Source organism: Scophthalmus maximus, chromosome 1 (genome assembly GCF_022379125.1).
Source record: "Scophthalmus maximus strain ysfricsl-2021 chromosome 1, ASM2237912v1, whole genome shotgun sequence".
Classification (NCBI taxonomy): Eukaryota; Metazoa; Chordata; class Actinopteri; order Pleuronectiformes; family Scophthalmidae; genus Scophthalmus; species Scophthalmus maximus.
This window is the reverse complement of record NC_061515.1, coordinates 9,632,954-9,647,159: the sequence shown is the minus strand read 5'-3', so window position 1 is coordinate 9,647,159 and position 14,206 is coordinate 9,632,954. Positions and strand designations below refer to the sequence as shown.

The following is a 14,206-nucleotide window of genomic DNA, read 5'->3' as shown; positions in this document are numbered from 1 at the left end:
ATTGAAACCTCCCTTTGTTCTTAGTGGCATGCTGGCACCCATTGGTTCGTGAACTGTCGTTTTGAAGCCTCGGTTAAAGTTTTTTGACCAGTGACATCTTGGGTGTTCTTGTAACCAGAAGTACCCCTATTTGCAGGAGCAGGGGATGGGCCTGAGAAGCATGTCCACTGCACATCCACCTACACTTGGGACCTTACTAGCTGTCAATCAAACGGTATCCACACCCCAATGCATACTAGTCCGATACTATTATCGCCTATTTTACTCGAAATGGGACTATTATTTACAAAACCAATATCATGCTGTAGTTGAGACTTTAAGCTTGAAGCGATTGAGACCAAGAACTCCTCGGGAAAATGTTAACTGACAATACAATTCAAGTGAGAAGTAGGGTCATTTTCTCATAGACTTCTGTACCTTTTTTTTGCAACAAGTAGAGTCACCCTCTGCTGGTCTTTCGAAAGAATGTAGGTTTCAGGCACTTCCACATAGGGTTCACATTCCAGAAAATGGAATCAATGCCCATTTGATTTGCCATCCTACCAATGCCAACTTCATAAGTATTATTCACAGTGGGTGACCACATCCATCTTTGTGGTCTTGTGTATGCAGTCAATTATTCCAACTGTTTTTTTTTCCATCATCTGGCCTCTTTGTCATAGGAGTAAATTTGAGGGGGTAAGCTATGTGACTGGTTGGCAAAAGTCTTGGATTGCTCATGGGATGAAGACCCCATGACCAAACTACTTATATGGACAATCCATATTTCAGTCAGGACCACTATAGTCAAAATTAATTAATTTCAATAATCGCAGTTAGTTTTTTTTCCCTGCACTTTCACGTGCATGCGTGGAAAGCCTGAGATAGGGAGAGCACATCTCCCTACCCTTCCATTAGCCTTCATGGAATGTGAGCCAGGCAGAGCAGCAGCTAAAGACCCCCAGTTCAGAACAAAACATGACATTGATTAAGTCAGATACAGTATGAAAAGGAAGTGCTGGCTTGAATGCGGGTTGCAAATTGGCGTGCAGTAAAAGCAAGATGAGTAGGCAGGTAAAAGCAGCTTAAATAGAGCATTCAATATTAGATTTGCCAATTGAATGCGTAGAATAGGATTACCTGAGCAGTCACCTGATCTGTAATGTAAGCTGCTGTGCTGCATAGTGGCTGAGCTTGACTTCGTGGCCTGCCTGAACTAGCGCTATGCTCAATTTGACCTCTGGGGATGAAGACCTAGAACAGAGATGTCACACATTAATTCTGAACAAGGTTAACAAAAGCTTTGTTCCAAGGACCAGATACAAATGAATTTACCAGTAACTTGCAAGTAAGTGACTGTGTTCTTATGCAGGCAGCGCAGTATGCTACCGTGTGTGCCAGCAGGTGCAGTCATGCAATTGTCTGCAATTCTCAAAACAAACTCCTTTGAATTATTTGCTTTTCTAGAACAATCTGCAAAATGGTACGTACTTACCAGTATACATTAAATACTGACGTTTTTTTGGTACCAGATGTAGGAGTGGGGTGGTGGTGGGTCTGACTGAGAGCTTGTCTACTACGCGCCCACCTACACCTGCAACCATGCACTGCTTGGACGGAACTAGCTGTCAATCACGCTGTATCCATACCCCAATGTATACGGTGTCTCATTGTCTATTTTACTATAAATGAGCCCACAGTTTTCAAAATGAACATGCTGTATTGAAGAAGACTTCAATCTAGTGATAGAGACCATAAACTCCTCAGGAAAATGTTTACTGATGTTATAAATTAAGTGACAAGTAGGATCATTTTCTTACACTTTTATAGAAACTGACTTCTTTTTGCAACCAGTGGAATCGCTGTCTGCTGGTCATACCACAGAATTCAGGCACTTCTGCATGAGTTTATTTTCCTGACCCGTGTCTATGTTCATTTTATATAAAGTCTATGGTTAAGACCTAACAAAAGTGGATGTATACCATGGGCCCCCAGATGCTCTTAGTGCTACATAGTAACCTCGCCAAATACCCTCTATACATTTTGCAAAATGTAAACACTGAATGATTGCCTTGATAGTTTTTGGTGCTGATACCATTACATGATCCCTCACCTACTTCCCCCCACTGACTGCATATTGCCAATGTGGGTCACTAATGTGTTGACCTAGTGGACCCCATCTAATCTTGCACATTTCACTTTGTAACTTCTTTAACTAGGCAGGCTCTCCTTAGTTATCACTTTACCTGATCTACAGGAGTTCACATTATGATTTACCAAACCCTTGTGATACAGAGGAGCTAGCCAACTTGACAGAGGAGCGACGAACGTCAATTTTTACTGTGACATCTATGAGTTCAGTTGCTTAGCTGGCAAACTTAAGTCAAAACAAAAATTGTTAGTAGCTACATTAGTGCAACTGTAAAACAAGCCTTTACCTTAAGTTTGACAAAATATGTGGTGTGCACGCAGAGGGGACCCATTTTTTTTTTTTCTTTTCTGGACTAACCACAGGCAAGACACACAGTAGCTGGGAATTGAACCTGCAATTCTTCAGTGGTGGCAATTGTCAATTGACAATCAAGGGTCCAACTTATTTAGTCATTATGACGATATTTTGGATGACGTGAACTGGGTGTTACAGAACGTAATACTACAGAAGCAAAAGACAAGGAAATTCAAAGGAAATTTCAATACCATGGACTAACGAAGGGATCATCTGAAGGGCAGTGGCAAATACATTTCTTGAATCCAATATTCACTATCAATGTACTGGGCTGAATAAACAAGTAAGAACTGGACAAGAGCACACAGTATGGGTCAAGATTATATGACCTGCTTACAGTGGACATTAAAATATAATGGGGAATCAAGTTTCAAATCTTAGCCATGGGTGTATTATGAAAAATTAAGTGGTTCTTTGTTCAATCCCATGAAAATTGCTCACTATACTGAAAAGGTTTCTGGGGCCTTGAAGCATGCACTCCACGGCCTTCTACCCCCATTGCACCCCATTGCATGGGGATAAGTTTTGGGCCTGTTTACGACATGTGGCAATAACAAATATGGCCACTATACTCAAATTCTACCCAGCAGGGTTTGTTGTACACTAAATATTGTATGGCAGCTTATCACTGACCAACAGCTGATCACTGACATTCCATACCACTCGATTCTTGGAGAATGTAAGTAATAAGGAAACTTGTTTTTGACCATGTCCACATTTGGCCAAGTATGCAGAAATTTCCACACTATACCTCCATCGTCAAATATGCGATAATATCCCTTTTATCCATTATAGCATTGCTATGCACGCCCCTCTCTATGACTGTAGGTTTTATTCTTGCTCACAATTGTTACAACTGCTGTAAGCACGTTTGTCTTTGGCCATTGTTGGACATGTCCTACAAACCGTCCCCCCCCCCCTTTTTTGTCAGGCAAACCCTGATCCTTAACAGTTGACCTTGTAGAGGCCATTCGTTTGGAGTACAGGTACTGATGACACCTAGGACGTGCCCAGACACCTACAGTTGTTTATTTATTTTTTCAGGTAGAACAGGGCCAGCACTACATTTTTGTGGAAGGGGCCAATAAAACTTTTGAAAAAGGAAAAGTGTGTTTCCTTTGTCTTATTCTAATTGTAGTCTATTTAATCACATAAAATTGGTTCATTGGAGTTCATTGGATCCCAAAGAGGAGCCAGTTTTGTATCCGGTTCTTTTAATCAGTAGACCCTTTTTACACCTCTGGGTGGTAGGTTTAAAACTGCAGATGTCTGTGTGGTCTGATTTGGTCTGAAAGCTGTTCCACATTAATTAGCACAATTTTGTAGTGAACAGAAACCGAGTAACCTAAGCCCAGTTGCTTAGCAATTTGTACTTTCTGGGGTAGCCACAAAATTAACCTAATGGGTGCATACATTTACCAGTTGGAGTACGTAAAGTAACTGCACAGAAGATCAGACATATTATGTAGATACTGTTCATGCCAAAATATAGGTTTTTGTCTTTTTTTCAACTCCTACAACAATGTGTCTACTCAGTAGTAACTTGTTCTTCCCTCACTGCCAAGGGGATTTTGCAGTAGATGGTTAAAAGGGGGTGGCGCCATTTTGTAGCAAGTCCTGCACACAAAATGGTTGTGTCCAACTTGTTAACCCTTTACCACCAATGCCTGGTCTAGCAGTGAGTGCGCCTGACTGAGTGCCCCAGTAACTTTGATGACACTCAGTCAACACCGCCAGAGAGGTACTGAATCTGCTCATGGGAGCACTGAGGCCCAGTTGAGGACTCCATCGATCACTTCTGTCACTGCTGCAGTCGGTGGCGCTGCCTGTCTGCCACAGCACCTACGGGGTGCAGGAGCAGATGCAGCAGCAAGGAGGCAACTGCGGTGCGGTCGCCGGAAGGAGTCGCGCAACCGCCCCCGTCGGGCTCTGGTACTGTGCTCTGGTAGCGTCAGCCATAGAACACGCAGGGGCGGGCCAACCGGGACTCTCCGCGCCTTGCCATTGGCTGCAGCCAGTCAGTTGTCCGGCGTAGGCACAGTTTCGGGCACATTGTCTGAAAATGCGCAAATAAAGAAAATGGAGGCGTATGTGGATCTAACGTCGCTGCCCAGAGCATGATGGACAACGGAGCCCTTGTCGCGTGGGGGAGTCACGAGGCTGTTTGATTAAACCACCGCCATCGTCTAACCGTCCAGAAAGGTGGGGAAGGGGGGTATTCTAACCGTATGCCCCTGGGAAGACGGAAGCCACCGTGGCTGAGACAGCCGCTTTTCCTCCGTGTACCGGCGAAGAAAGACGAAATGTGACGTCTTCAAACGATCTCCGTGAAGTGAGCGCTAAAACACGGACGATGTAGCCTGTGAGTCACAAAGGAATCCTGGCGGCGGAGCGCACACGAGCAACACGGAGCAGTGATCTGGTAAGGTCCCACCAAAGATCACCCTCAGAGGAGCCATTAGCTGCTGGCTATCTATGCTAGCCAGCAGCAAGCTAGCCACTCGGGCAGCTAGCTTGCTGCTATCAGAACATCGACCGCTGATGTTAAATTATACGACACGTGTTCGGAGTCACAGACCGCGCTGTCGCTGGGCACGTTTGTGTTCTTGTCGAGCCAATTGCACCCAGCCGTTTTGTTTCTGTCAGCTGTCCTCCGTCCGGGCTGGCTACAAGTGCAGCATTAAACAAACACAACCAGGACAGGAGGACCACACTGCTTCCAGGTGGTCACACTGTCGTTTCCTATTATAAATTGATTTAAAATCACGTAATAAAGCCCACCTCTGCCCAATTGTCCATGAGAACAAAATCTGAAGTTTACTAGATGATTTTTTTTTTTGGTGATCCTATTAGAAATTAATTCACAAGTCCCTGATTTAATGATCCTTTGGCTAAAGAATAACAGCATTTTCTCCCTGGTCACTTTATTAGGGACAACTATACAGCCTTAATGTAATCTAGTACAACAGCATGGCTACATATTCTAACTAAACTGTGCTTATAATGGATTTTTTAAAAATTCCGGATATGTGGTGCATTGCATTGTAGTGATTTTCTGACACACCAACCCTGTCAAGTTACAAAGATCTGTCAGTATAACGCAGTCCATTTCAACACCACAGCAATCTAATAATTTTCATAGAGTTAAATGAATAACTCCATGACACTGTCAATCAAATCTGAATATTATGTGGAAAATAATGCCGGTCTGTTTCATGGGATTGTATTAGATTTAGCAAGTCTACAAAGAGCCACAGAGTTTTGTCAAATGGTGACTGACTCTTCATATTTTGGATTGACACACATTTAGCTTGGAAATGGAAAAAGTTGAATAGGTTATATGGTCTGATTTCTGTGGTCTGGGCTGAAGTTGTTACATTAACTGTGGTTTTCTTTGTTTATGTTTATTGTGCACACAAGTTGTATTTTGCAAGTTTGCTGCTTACAAAAGGGTGTACATCAATGTGTCTGTGTATCCACCCCATCTCTCTCACACACACACCAATGTGCAGTTTTGCACCTTTCTCATCTAGGTCTTGGCAGTTTTTGTACACCATCATAGTCATAACTTTAAATCAGGAAATAAGATATTTTCGTGTAAGACATTTCCTGTGTCAGAGTCCATGTGCAGAAATTTATTTTAAGTTTTAGTTGATATGCTGCCTCAGTGGCTTTACATCACATTGTCCTCCCCACCACACTCAGAGACCCGTCCCCAAAGCAATCAGCACGTACCTAGTTAACATTGTTAAGCCAGGTTAGTAGGATCTACACAGAGACCCCACCATAGTGTTCAATGCTAACAAAAGACCATAGAAAATATATAAAATATAATTTTTTTTAACTTAGTAAAGCGCTGTAACGTGAACAGTCTATAGTGTGATAGAACGATAAAATACGAAAAGGACTAGCCACTGTAAACACTTGTGTTCGTGAGACAATAGATGATTTACCTAATGATCCTGCTTCTATCAGTGTCACCAAGCATGAATATTTGGAAGGGGGATTTAATTCTTGCATGTTTTGTTATGTTGTGCATTTGTAACGGTGGCCAGACAGCCAGGTGCGTGCAGTGCAAGGTGTGGACCTCACCCGCAGACACGTTAAGAGATGTGCTAGTGGCTAATGCTAGCGTTGAGACTTTTAGCTTCCATGGTAGAGCGCCTGTCTCCCATGCAGAGGTCGGGGGTTCGAAGCCATCCTGTGACACATGATAGACTCATTACCTCCTCTGCTTATTTCACAAATCGCACCCTGGTTGTGAGCATTTATACATTGCACTGCAATTACACTGCCAACATGCTGGTTGGTAGTGGGATTTCTGTGCCACTGTGTTGACTTGGCCACTGAAACTGAGCTGATTATGTTGCACTTTGGAGCTAACAATGCTGAACAGCAGTTGCTTTTACTAAATTTATCGCAACACAAGAAAAAGAGAGAGAGACACGAGACATGCAACCAATGTCCAATCACAGTTGTTATGGTCAGAGTGGGGGTATGTCGGCTGTAAATATTTTAAAGGTCCCCTATTATGAAAATTACTACTTTTCAGGGTTTTTTATGAACCACCCCAAACGTCAGAAAAGTCCATCCTCTCTCTCTTTTTCTTTCTCCAACTTTCACAAAAGGTGTGCTCAAGAGAGCTGTTCAACTCCCAGCGCATCGCTACGTCACGTTGCACCTCAGCTCCTCTTCCAGGTAGTGTCACACACCCAGAGCTCGGTGTGGTTCACGCCCACTGAAACCTGCTAAACGTATCTCGCCGCGGCCAGGTTTCCTCGCTAACATTGGCTCCCGGTAAACAACAATGGCCAAGATACGAGGTTGCAAAAACACAGAAGTGTCCATATTCTACCATTTTGTGTTTTCATTTAGCTTTTTGTGAAACTTGATACCGGGGCGTCCGGACAGTGTGCCGGAGCGATCGCCGGGGCGCCCGGACGCCGTACCGGCGCGAACGCCGTGCCGGGGCATCTGGACGCCGGTGAAAGCCGTGAACACAGTGTCTGTGTTCGCTCAGTGTAAACAAAGGGGCGAGGCCCCAGAAAGACTAGGCCACATCCACTTCCTGAGAGCGGTGAAACCAGCCGAAGCTCATTACATAAAAGCAACAGACACAGAAACAGCTCACCCGGAGGCGGGCTGAGATAGATGCGCTTTAGAGGATCACAGTACGAGGGACCTGAGGGATATTTTAAGGAAAATTCAAAGACATGTTTTGTCGCATACCACAGTTGAACAGCATTCAGCGAAGGCATAAGGACACAGTGTTCTTCAGTATCTACTCACATGCTGGCTTTGGAGAGGGATCATATTTTCTGCAAGACCATGTTAGTTTTTAAAGCTTCTCTTTCCTTGTGCATACGTGCTGTAGTCACAAACATAGTTGCACACACAAGAAATGCTATAAATTGTGAAATTCAAACAAAGCATTCATCTTGGGTATCCTGAATACCAAGGGCATCCAATATATGCATAATCTATTGTATTACATGATTTGTCTGCATTCTTGTGTTCGATGTTGTGTATGCTAACACTGCTGGGAACCATGGTTATGCGGCTGCTGTCAATCCACAAAAGTCACAAGGTGTAGATGGCACTCCACACCGAGTGGGAGGAAATGCAGTACTCTGCCACCATAGCAACCAATATTCACCTTGCTGTGAGGTGTTGTCCTTTGTGCTGAAGCTTGGTCAGTTGCCAAGAGAAGCTAAGGTGGCGTGTTGAGGACCCTGTCAAAAGGCGTTGTTAACATAATGTGACAGTTATGTACATGGCCAGAAATAATAATTACTGATGGGAGTGGCATATTCAAGTCTGCATCCTGTGCTACATTTCAGCACTAAAGTTATCCCAGGGCTCCAAAGTGTGAATCTGTGAAGTGCGACCAAAAATATTTCCTTGGTCACACTGGTGTGCCTGATATTTAGCTGGACTGTGTGTAGTCTTTTTTCCAGTGGGCATTCAGCGAAGAACAATATCACGGGCGGAGCCAATCAAAGCCAGAGAAGAGGCAGTCCTTCGTTGCTGATCCTGGTATACTTCTTCGCTGAATGATGGTGGGAACTGGGAAAAATAAATCAGGCATTGCTGGGGATGGGCATTGAAATCCGGTATTAAATGGGCCCCAGGGCAAAATCAAGAAAGACGGTAGAATCAATAAGCAACGTCAGAGCGTTATCTGCGTTGGAGCTGTGGCAGAACCGGTGCCAGCTCCAACTGCCCGTCACAGATGCAAGCGCTTGTTGCCACAAGTGTACTGCTGCATCAGGTGGGAGGATGACTGAGGAGAGGGTGAATGAGTGACACCTCACTTGACCTGTTCATAGTGAAAGTGATCTAAAACCCTCCACAACAGTAGTCCAAGAGGAGTCCAAGGGGCTTTAGGTAACAGTCTGTACATATTGAATTGTGTTACCTTTTTCTCTGACAGGCTTTATGTTAGTCCCATCACTCAACACACATCATATACTTTATTTTATTTTTTTTTTTCCAAAATATTGCTGTTCAGTGTTTAACAATGTACTGACTGTGTACAGCCAGAGAAACATACCATTTGTCCATTCTACTCCTCACTGCTTCGAGTCGAAATTTTAATAAAGTTTAACACTGCTTATAATATAGCCAAAGACGAGCTTCCACCTACAGAATTTAGATCCCAAATCATCCTTTTTTGTCATCCTTTTTTGACACAAAAAATTGGAGTAAAACATATTTAATAGACAGTTGTTATGCTAGGTTTGACACCAAAGGATACATGTCTCTCTTGATCCACCACCAGGGAGCAGGGTCTTCAGAGGTCTTTATAGCTGTATGTCCGTATACATCTACAGTTCTTTGTATGCAAGAAATTTGTGTTTCATCATTAAAAGTTAAATTCAATTTACATTCAAAAAGAAATACCTGCTCTGTTTCGGTGGGATGTGCTGCTGCCAGTACTTCGTCCTTGACCCGGTCCTAGCCTATGTCATCGCCCTCAACTTTGCTTTTTGCAAATACAATTGCCTCTCCAAGGCATAGACTAATGAATGAATTTTATCAATACCGTTAGCAGCACCGATAATGTTGGAGCTTATACTAGTTTTTCATAATTTAGCCCCGGGGCCCATTTAATACAGGGTTTCTGTTCCCACCCTTAGATAAAACGGAGCCCAATCTCCTCTCGTTAAATTTTTGTATAAATAATAATAATATAGGAGTGGCGGTCAAAATCCAGCAGTGGCGCACTGCCGCTACTGAATGCATGTCAACGCTCTGTGACATTCATCTTTTTTCTCCTTGCTCATCGTCCCCTTCATGGCTAAAGTGAAGACGTTGCTATTTTGGGAAGACCGCAACACACTGAACACGGTGCATTCCTTCAAATTCACCCTGTGTTCAAGTAAATGCTTAGAGGTGCATATTGGAGGTGCTTTCACCCTTGCACGAAATATCTTATGATTTTGCTGTTCACTTCTCTTTTCTAGTGAAGCTAATCCAAACTTTCCAGCCATTGCGGTCAGCCATGGTCAAGGATGTGTCTTCTCACATGCGTAGTTGACATAATGTGCAATGATGATGGGACGTAAGGTCCGTGTAGCGAATCCTGACATAAGTACAAATTTTTTGGACTATTTAATGCTCACTGCGCGACTGAAGTATGACGTTAGGAACCGATAAGCAGAACCAAATTAGAACTGGTTCCAACCCAGAACCGGTTCATGACACCCAATCATACTGATAAGTAGATATAAAATTGTCAGATGTCCCACCTGTAATTAAACATTATTATATGTAGTTGTACATAATTATTTGATCGGATAATGAAATCATAGCCGATAAATAGTCCGATAAAGTGTTAAGATAAAATTATACTTTTCCCGGGCGTGCATCTAGTCCAGCTGTGGTGAAACCGTGTTCCTGTGTGGCTCGTTTGTGTGTTTAGCCCCCGTAGCTACCGTTAGCAGTGCAGCTCTCAGGCTGCAGCTCCGCTCCGCTCACGTTCACGCGCGGTTAACAAACTGTTTCGGTGAATCGCGGCTCAGGACACTGAACCCGAATCAGAGACTCAACTGTTGTTGCTGTTGTTGTGAACACACCTTTGTCGCGGTTGGCAACGTCTTTTACTGTCGCTGCTCTACAGCTGGTCAGCCATTGATTCAAGCCTGAACGTAACACTTGTCCAGCACTGCGCTTTCTTGGTCCCTAAACAAAACACTTCAAGTGTGAGACTGAGAAGATGAATGGTTTTCGAGATATGACTTACACACACACACACACACACACACACACACACACACACACACACACACACACACACACACACATTCTGAACTGAGATATGAAAGGTTTTTTGTTTGTTAATTTGTGAAATGTGAATGCCGACTACGTCCCTTTTGCCAATGTTTTGTAGGAAAACCAAGCAGCCATAGGGTTGTCTTTATGCCTTTATTTTTGTATTGAGGGATGCACTAAATTTGACTACTTTAATACAGTGTTTAATACATCAAACATGTCTGATTTGAGATTATCAGTGCAACTACATTTATGAATTTATTTTTTTTAATTAAAAAATGCGAAATTATTATCGGGTATCGGACATGTGAAGCAAGTAAATACTGGTTATCTTATCGGCTGAAAAAATCCATATCGTGCATCCCTAATTGCTTCATTGTTCGGTTTTCTTTACCTCCCTCCCTATTGCTCGCTCTCCCTCCGGCTCCCTTACACTCTCTGTGTCTCTCCCTCCCTCTCCATCCGCAGTACCAGGAGAAATTCCACCTTATTGGTGAACTGTCTTAACATCCATAATGCTTTTACCTACCTTGAAGGCAGACCTTGTCATAGCTGTGCATAGCTCTGCACGTTTCCGCATGGGGCATGCAGTTCTTGGCAGATCAGGAAGACACCTTCACCAATACTGAGATTCACAGCAGCAACACTGGTTTCCAGCATCTACTCAGTTTCACGGAAAAATAACACATCCATAGAATCCACTTCTGTATATTCCAAACACTAGTAAAATTGTCACAATATATTGATACACTCATCCATAGCTTTCATTTAGTGCATGCACAAGGATTTGTGCCATAAGTCACAACATACCTTTCTGGTTGAGACAGAGGTAAATGGCCAACTGCGCTAATCGACTGCATCCATTTTGATTCTTTTCAGCCATTGCCAAGACCATTCAACAAAGCTATTATGGGTACACGTGTAGCAAAGAGATAACTGTTTGACGGGCACAAGCCTTGACAACTTTCCACTGTTGCGATTTGATATCTTACAAAAATAAAATACAAAACAGGTGATAATTGTAAGGAAAATTATTTGCAAGTTGTTGACAAATTAAAGGAAAACCATAGACTGGAAGTGCAGGAAGCTGGTATTTTCTAGAATGACTAGCTGTCTAGAAAGACACTGGTTGCAAAAAGAAGTCTATGAGAAAATTACCCTACTTCTCAGTTGATTTATAACGTCAGTAAACATTTTCCTGATGAGTTTATGGTCTCAATTGTTAGTTTTAAGTCATTTTAATTTCAGCAAATTTACATAATGTAAATTTAGTAAATTTACTAAATAATGGTCCCGTTTAGAGTCCCGTCTTAGACCATGAGTGAGCCAAATGCCGGGTGACTGAGTGCTGAAGTTACAGTACTAGTCAACTGGCAGAGTATTGGAGTTTCCCCATTGGCTCCACAATGTGCTGTGGTAGGCTTGAGTCTAACCTATTCATATGGACATTTTCAAAATGTCGTTTTTTGTCAGTTTTATATTTGTTTTCCATCTACTTTAGTTTCTAAATTAGCTCTAACTGAGCTCTAAGAAGATATGACTTTGCAAACTCGCACTGCAACTGTCATAATACTGTCAGATGAACTTGGTGGAAGTGTAACCCATCATTGCAAGAGAGCAAAGGAGGTGGGCAAAGCTTTCTCAAGCCCTTATACTCATTCAAGCCTTTCGCCTGCTTTTTCTAAAAATACCAATTTTTCCCCATGTATAAGCTTTCAAGCATTTTCTGGCTCTGGCCTTGGGTTACCTCCCATTGCAAGGGATAGCCTTGGCTGAGTTCAACCCACCCATACAAAGAGGATGGGTGTGTTCAGATAAAAATATCACTGATGATACTCGTTGAGGATTTTGGAAAATGGTCGCGGCAGCAACAGTTTTTATTTTTTGGTGAGATTATTGCTAGTTATATCCCCCTAAAGAGCAGAAATACAGCATTCATATTTCAGAGTAATCCACTTGGAATGTACCATTGCATGTCGGTGACTTTCTGCATGACTTTGAGTTTTGCATAATTGGCTGTGTTCTTTGTTCTGTGATCACAGAAGCTGCTGTCATTTTGGCCTCATATATATTTGTTTCTGCAGTTGCATAAGTCAGTTGCGCATAAAACGCTATATCCTTAAGCTTAAGACATCACTGTGCTGTTGGTGTCCACCCAAGAGTTCCGTGTGTTAGAGTTGCGTCAGGCACTGATAACATTATTGACACAACCCCCCTGGACATACCAACACTAAGGTTTGAATCGGACCACTTTTATTCCTTGTCTCAAACCTTTTTAAAAACATGTAAAAAAGTTCTCCAGTAGATAAAATTTGAAGATCCTGCAAAGAGGTCTCCTGCGAGATGTTCCTACTTTCCCCAAACATCTGGTATGTCCATTAGTCCACCCTGCCCAACTGATCTAACTCGCCCCCAAGTGTCAATCAGTTGACAGTTCTGTTCCACTCATAACCCATATGTTTGCAAGACATATGGTCGCAGATTTGATTTGATCAAAAAAACTTAATCATCAATCTTTGGTCCAAGGTGGTAACAAATACCCTTAAGAATTACTTAATGCTCTAAAGTCAGTGCTTTCCATAAGCACCGGCTGTCAGTCAAATAGTTGACTACTCATTGAATTCCAGCTGGTAACTTTATTAGGCTAAAATTGTGACCTGGGCCTCCATTGACCACAAATGTATATTGTAATCTGTGGTAAACTTGTTGTGGCCTTTAATTCGAATTCCCTGTTTGATATGTACAGTTGGCCATACAGTCTCATTTAGATGAGCTCCCAATTTCTCTGGTTCACTGTCCTTTCCTGTAAAAGGGTTGAGCGCCCACACAGCGATTGAAGCAGAGATGTTGCGGTGGACACAGTAAACCAGGTGAAGGGATGGTAACTTGATTTGACAAAAACGTTTGATCGTTTTTGTGCTGTAAAAAAGCCAAGTACCTAATCAAACCACCTATTAAACTAACATGCAGGAAAGCGATAGTTTCAACTGATTGTTTCACAGTCTGCAGGCGACATGTTTTACACAACCACTGTCCACAGCTCACTGGTTATGCTAGTAGCAAAAGACAATTGGCTTAGGAACCAAATTTGGGTTTTTATGGCCAAATATTTTCTGCATGACTTTTTTCCGACTGGCTTTCTACTCCACTGCATATCCTTGTGGAATGCCCTTCATCGTGGTGTTTTTGACAGTTCATGACGAGCACAGAAACCCAATAACAAAGTACTAGGGATCGACCGATACACATTTTTTTGGGCCGATGCCGATACACATTTTTTTTTTCATCAGTCTTAGCCGATGACCGATACGGACTGCCGATTTTCTTGAGCTGATATTTGGAGCCGATACTACTTTTGCACCCTCAATTTAATAGTTAAATAGAATTAAATTCAGCGGGTTGTCTCGTCTGATCTGAGGTCTTAGTCAAAGTTGGGTTATGGCCAAG

The 14,206-nt window shown here is 42.7% G+C and overlaps 1 protein-coding gene across 4 annotated transcripts in view; it reads left to right on the top strand.

The window, feature by feature from the left end:
- The first annotated feature begins 4,429 nt into the window (after positions 1-4,429).
- znf1035 (zinc finger protein 1035) overlaps positions 4,430-14,206 on the top strand; it is a 28,065-nt gene continuing 18,288 nt past the window's right edge. For 3 of the 4 annotated variants that reach the window (XM_035624582.2, XM_035624577.2, XM_035624569.2), the window contains exon 1: positions 4,469-4,907. The gene's annotated coding sequence lies outside the window, so the exon portion shown is untranslated. Of the gene's footprint in view, positions 4,908-14,206 lie in introns of all 4 variants that reach the window. The other variant, XM_035624598.2, reaches the window with a different exon arrangement.